At 37.6% G+C, this 6,658-nt stretch overlaps 1 long non-coding RNA gene across 2 annotated transcripts; it reads right to left on the bottom strand.

Moving 5' to 3' along the window:
• Positions 1 to 343: 343 nt before the first annotated feature.
• On the bottom strand, positions 344 to 6,164 carry LOC118354201 (uncharacterized). 2 transcript variants are annotated; one of them, XR_007401820.1, is made up of 3 exons: positions 5,867 to 6,164; positions 4,136 to 4,274; positions 344 to 797 (listed from the first exon to the last, which is right to left on the bottom strand). It is a non-coding gene; the product is annotated as an uncharacterized LOC118354201 (long non-coding RNA). The 2 variants fall into 2 exon arrangements; XR_004814235.2 differs by lacking the exon at positions 5,867 to 6,164 and adding an exon at positions 4,677 to 4,891 and having other exon boundaries at positions 345 to 797.
• Between the last annotated feature and the right edge of the window lie 494 nt (positions 6,165 to 6,658).

Below are 6,658 nucleotides of genomic sequence, written 5' to 3'. Positions count from 1 at the left end.
CTTAACCAACTGAGTCACCCAGGTGCCCCAATTTATATTCTTATTACTTGTCAGTACTCCTACCCAGAATACATATAGAGAACTCCTTACAACTTTATGAAGGTAAAATTTTATATAAGTTTCCACGTTGGGATGCCTAGGTGGCTCAGCGGTTGAACATCTGCCTTTGGCTCAGGGTGTGATCCTGGAGTCCTGGGATCAAGTCCCGCATCGGGCTCCCTGCATGGGGCCTGCTTCTCCCTCTGCCTGTGTCTCTGCCTCTTTCTCTCTGTGTCTTTCATGAATAAATAAATAATCTTTGAAAAACAAAGTTTCCATTGTTGTTTTATTTTTTTTAGTTTAAAAAAAGATTTTAAAAATATATTGGCACTAGTTTCTGTAGCAAGCGAGAGAAATATAAAGCACAGAACCCCATATTAAAAATGAAACAAAGAAAAGGCAGTGACCATGATGCTATCACCTCCAGGACAACTGTCTCCCTCTTCTCTCCTCAGTGATCACATTCTCCATAAACCCGTAGACACTGATTGTATCTTCATTCAGTCATTATTTAGCGAAGCCACACGTACTCTGGGAATGTGCCCCATATATCAACCTCACAGCTCTTGAATGATTTAGTTTCTTTTTTTCTGAATTTTCTTCATAGGTCCCTTTCCTGGGGCCCCAGGGACTTGGTGGAACACAAGATAATTCCCATTATATGTTAGGCTGGCCAGCTTTACAAGGTGTAGGCTTCTATGGTTAATTTTCATTACATCCTCTTGTTTCTCTGACAGATCTCTCGAGTTCTTGTTTTCCTGGAAATGATGAGGGACAGAGAAAAAGCAGTGACAGGAGATGAAATATTAAATATATAATGTTTGGGGTTATCCTCTTTGGAAACATCTTCCTATTGCCCACATTTAAAAAATTTATTTTGTAGTGCATTTCTTACACAAAAGAAAAATCCAGAAGATTAAGTAAAAAAGAAATTCAAGCTAGAAATTGGCTAGAAATGTGAAAAGTTAATTTCTTCCACTACTAAATGACCTCCTAATAGGAAAATGGGCTCTTTGAAGCTGAAATTTTTTAAAAAGTGTTTGAGCCAGGGGGCACCTGGGTGGTCCAGTCAGTTAGGCATCCAACTCTTAGTGTCAGCTCGGGTCTTGATCTCAGGGTTGTCAGTTCAAGGCCTGCGTTGGGCTCCATGCTGGATGTGGAGCCTACTTAAAAAAATAAAATAAAAAAGGTTTTGAACTGGAATGGAGTTTGTCAAGTTTATGTACATGTCACACTCCCAGCCTCCAGGCACCAACATTACCCCACCTGCACTAAGGAAAGTGGCTATGAGCAAGTCTTTCTATGTGATTTCTTTATGGCTTATAACCGCCAGGTAAAGTATAACCAGTTCTGCGCCATGAACCAGAATCCTCTAGAGCAGAAATTTGTGTCAGAGACAAAGGCACATGCCTGTGGACTGGACATAAGGTTGGCCAATAACCTCTCAGGAGTGCTCCACATTGGATGACAATGGACTCAACTCATAAATGCTGGTGGCCAAGTGAGCACAGAGAAGGGAAATAATATCACTTAAATATAGGCAAAGTCCTGAATAACTTTAAATGATTGTTCCTGGAGAAAGAAAATATTCTTTTTTTGGGCAAGTCCCTATTCCCAAATGATATCTCAGAGCCCAAAAAAGCTTGTACAGCCTCTCCTACCCAATTTATGAATTCTCAGAAAAAAATAAGGTAGACTTTTAGGAGATGTGGGGCCACAGAACTGTGTTATGCTTGACAATGTGAATGTTCATATGTCTAATTCATTAAGTGATAATAATTTATACTTCATGGCATGAATAAAAAATGAATAAGATGTTTTATGTTTTCAAGGATTTTATAACCTAGGAGGAAAATGAAGTAAAAAAAATAAAAACTGTCACCTAAGGCAGAATGTGATCATTTCTGTCCATGAATATAGGCAAAGTAACATGGGAGCATAAAGGGAAATGAATTTAATTGCTGTGAGAACATGGAGTAGTGGAGGTTGGGGAACGAGTGTTGGGAAAACTAATCATTCCATGTTCATTGTTTGTCTTTTCGCTAAGCCACATTGCCCTGAAGACTAACATTGAGTTGGATAGTGCATGGGTGGGAATTTGAAAGCTGGAAGTGTGGTGAGTTGAACAGAGAGACCATGGAAGAAAAGTACAAGAAAAATTCAGAACTTGTTCAGGAAATGAAGAGTGGATTAATTTATCTGGAACAGAGCAAGGTAATGGGAAATAAGGTTGGAAAAGTAGACCACAGCCACCAACCCTTGGAAGAATATAAATGCCAAGCCGTAGAGTTTAGGGTTGTTCTTTTTTTTTTTTTTTTTTTTTTTTTAAGTCTATCTATCTATCTTCTATCTATTAGCAAGGAGCTGCATAATCAGGGCCTATTTGGAATGTTTTCTTCAAAAATTTATGCTTAATTACAGAAGTAGGTGACTGGGCATAAGTAATGCAGTTATAGTGTTTTTGCAACAGTGCAGGGAGAGATAACGAGGATTGGAACTAGCAGACTGGCCCTGGGCATGGAAAGGCAAGGTTGGAGATAAAAGATGATTTGCTTTCCATGAAGCTCTGGGTGAGTGTGGATGGCTGGGGTAGTGATTATATAAGTATGATTCCAGGTTTGACCCTAGATGACTAAGTAGCTGAGATAGCATTTTGGTGGAAGCCAAATAGCTTCTGTAATAAAATATCTCTCCATCTGACTACCAGGGCTCGAATTCTTAGATCTTAGATGATTTACCGGGCTAGTCTGTGCCTCAGTTTCTTTTTCTGTTTGTAAGATAGAAATGATAATAATTATTTTTTCTTCCTAGGATTGTTGATAGTATAAGTAAGGTGAGAGATAGAAAGCCCTGCAGCCCTTCTCAATGGGGTTCTGTGAAAGAATTAAGCTCTAATACCATGAGGCTTCCCTTTCAATGAATTAACTTCTTTCCTGCATGTTGAATAGTGTTAGCAGGTAACACACACTATGGGGAACCACACAGGGCATCTTAGAAAGATATTATGCCTGGGTTAGGTGATCTTGAGGATAATTCAAGGAACTCGAGTTTTGTTCTGGACTGGCTGCTGATGGGAAGTAGAAGCAAGTTCATGATTGGTCGTCTTAATAATCTTTATTGCAAAGGCAGGATGAACAAAGCACGGATAGAATTATTTTGGAGGAAGAAATGACAGTGGCTCAGGTTAGCTGGGTCAGGGGAAGCTTGGCCATTTTTGGAGTCTCATAGTGTCTTTAATTTCTGTCACATATGATATAGAGTGGTCTTCTCTTTTAAAAAAATATTTTATTTATTTATTCATGAGAGACACAGAAAGAGACAGAGAGAGAGAGAGAGGCAGAGACACAGGCAGAGGGAGAAGCAGGCTCCATGCAGGGAGCCCGACGTGGGACTCAATCTGGGATTCCAGGATCACGTCCTGAGCCAAAGTCAGACGCTTAAACGCTGAGTGACCCAGGCATCCCTAGAGTGGTTTTTTCATGGAAAGTCCTCATCAAATGTTCATAATTCATAGCAGAGGAAACTCACAACCTAGTTGGTAGCAATAGTTATAAATAGTCCGGGCTTCTCTCCCTCTCTCTCTGTCTCTCTCTCTCTTTCTTACTGCTTCTTGTGAATAGCTTTGACTTTTCTCTGAGATGAGTAGAAGTAGAATTATCAAAGCAAAGGTTTGTATAATTTATGGTTTTGGATACAAATTTCCAATTCGCTTTCTAGAAGTGTTATCAGTGTACTCTTCTGCTAGCAGTATATGATAGTGGAAAAAATGTTGGACAGTTTCCAGAAAGCCAGTCCCTTGAGTGGTTGGGGTAATTTGTTAGAATGACCCAAACCTTTGGGGCATCTGGATGGCTCAGTCGGTTAAGTGTCTGACTCTTAATTCTGGCTCAGGAAATGATCTCAGGGTTGTGAGATCAAGCTTCCTGATGGGCTCTCTGATCAGAATGGAATCTGCTTAAGGTTCTCTTTCCCTCTGCCTCTGCCTCTCCCTGCTGGTTGTGTGCACTCTCTTTTTCTCTCTCTCTCAAAATAAATAAATAAATAAATAAATAAATAAATAAATAAATAAATAAAATCTTAAAAAAAATTTACCCACATTTAGTGCTTTTAGTGGTTCTTCCTATCTGGTTCTCTTTCATTAGGTTTTACTGCTGAATTTGCTGGTCGCATAAGAAGGAGTCATTCCTTCCCACTATTCTTCCCTTCTTCCTTCTGTTGAAGGACTCTGCTTTTTCCTGTTGATTGAAATCAATAATACCAGTCAACACTGGGAACCACTTTTTTCTTGTTACCTAATCCTGGCCATTTTGCTGTCCTTATGTTCCTAGTCAGGAATTGCTATAGCTCATTCCTTCAAGTCATGTTTCCTTCAGGTTAAATGGACAACAAGATGTCACTAATCAAAATTCTCTTTTCCATTGTCTTTCTGGACTTTCCAGTGTCATGCTAAACACTGCTAGTCTTCTTTCAGAAGAATCTCCTCTTGCTGGTGCTAGCTTATGTGTGCTAGGTCACTTGTAAATCAACTAGAACAGTGGCTCTCAAGTATTTCTCACCATGACACTCATTAAGAAATATTGAAAATTTATATCATCATGAATAAAAATGTATAAATGCATGTTCACATATATACATACCAGTTTATATAAATCATTTCATACCCGTAGCTGTAATTAGAACAAAAATATCACAAAACAAATATGTCTTTACTACATGGCCCATGTTTGAATATTTGTTATTCTAGTCTCTTCTATTTAAAGAAAAAGCATGTTATGATAGTCTAAATTCATATTTTAACTTCTTAATGATAGAAGAGTGTCTCCTTGTTAGAGAAGGTGAAGAGTAACATAATAAATCTGTTCCTGGGACGCCTGGGTGGCTCAGCAGTTGAGCGTCTGCCTTCAGCTCAGGGTGTGATCCCAGAGTTCCAGAATCAAGTCCCACATCAGGCTCCCTGAATGGAGCCTGCTTCTCCCTCTGCCTATGTCTCTGCCTCGCTCTCTGTGTTTCTCATGAATAAATAAATAATATCTTAAAAAAATAAATCTGTTCCTGCATTTCTATTTTCTCCATCTTAGAATTTCTTCCTTTTTCTTGGACCAAGAAATTTCAGTTTGATTGATACAGCTCAGCCTTGATTCCAGTATTCATTACTCATCCCCAGCTACCTAAGCTAGAATATGGAATTCAGAATCTCTGGTAAATTCAATCATAACTGTAAATTCAGTGTGCTCTAGAATGATGCTTCCTTCCTCCTTTATTGGATATTATCAGCATCCATTTTCATGAATACAATCCCATATTTTGCCCAAAGCTTGGAGATTATTTTATTCTTTTTTGGCACTTAAATGTTTTAACTTTAATTTAGTATATGTAGCATTATTAAATTACAAATGTGTGTATATATATATATATATATATATATATATATCAGATGATAGTCAAAACTTTAATTCTCTGTATCAAGGGGCAGTTTACTTCGGTGATAATATTTAAAATATATGACTATGACATAAAATAATGGATTCATTCTCAAATGGAAGGGAAATGCCATTTTAAATGCTATTCCACATTATTACTCCAGTAGACAATGACAAGTGTAATTATCAAGAGATTGTGTTTACCTTGAAAATTTCCATCTTGCATGCCACCAGAAGAAGAGTTAAATGTATACTAGTCTTCTTCCTACCCATTGCAAGAATATCTTGAGAAGAACGCTTACAGATTTTTTTTCAATGTCGTGATTTTAACTACTGTAAACCATAGCATGCTTTGTTTGGAATTGGTCACCCATTTGGCAAGTATTTTATTAACTGCAAATCTGTACCTCCTTCTGGATTCTGAGGAGTGGGAAGTTAGGGCCAAAGGAGAACTGGACCACGTTGGCAAGGTTAGAGTTTCAGGGAAAGAGGAGGCCTACCTTTAAGGAAGAGAGAAAACATCTTTATTAGACAAGGAAGGAGGAGTTCCTTCAGTTGTTAAGCTATTCTTAGAGGGAGCTGTAGCCTCTAAGCTCACAGGTCTTCCCATTTCCATTCCACTTATCAGCATCCAGCATTTTCCTTATCTTTAGGATACTGCCAAGGCTTTGACATTGACTCCATTGACATTTCTCCACTGTGAAAAAATTGGGTTTGGCTTTGTTTATTTCAGTCTTGCAACTAAAAGAGAAGATATTCTTTTAGCTTTGACTATAGGTTGCCCCTTCATCCTCTGCTCTCCTGTCAGTACCACACAAAATGGGAATTTTTTCCTAAACTGGATAGCAAGTTCAGTATTAGAATAGCTAAATACCAATTGTCCATATACTATGAATAATTTTCTAGCCTGTCCTGTACCTTTAAATTTAAATTTCATGATTTTTGATGTACAGAGTTTTATAAATTTAAGTCAACAAATTCATAGATATTCCCTTTGTGATTCATTCAAGTAGTTATTATTTTTTTTAATTTCCATCTTTCAACTGAAAATCTTATGGTTTTTTAAAGTTAATTTTTATGAAAATTTTGCTTAGTCTAAAAATGTTGATCAGTACCATATAATTGTAAAGAACAGTAGTCTTCCGCCCTATCCATATATTAATATTCATTCTTAATAGTCAAACATTCAAAAATCTCTT

This window comes from Canis lupus, chromosome 13 (assembly GCF_003254725.2).
Source record: "Canis lupus dingo isolate Sandy chromosome 13, ASM325472v2, whole genome shotgun sequence".
Classification (NCBI taxonomy): Eukaryota; Metazoa; Chordata; class Mammalia; order Carnivora; family Canidae; genus Canis; species Canis lupus.
This window is presented reverse-complemented; position numbering and strand designations above follow the sequence as displayed.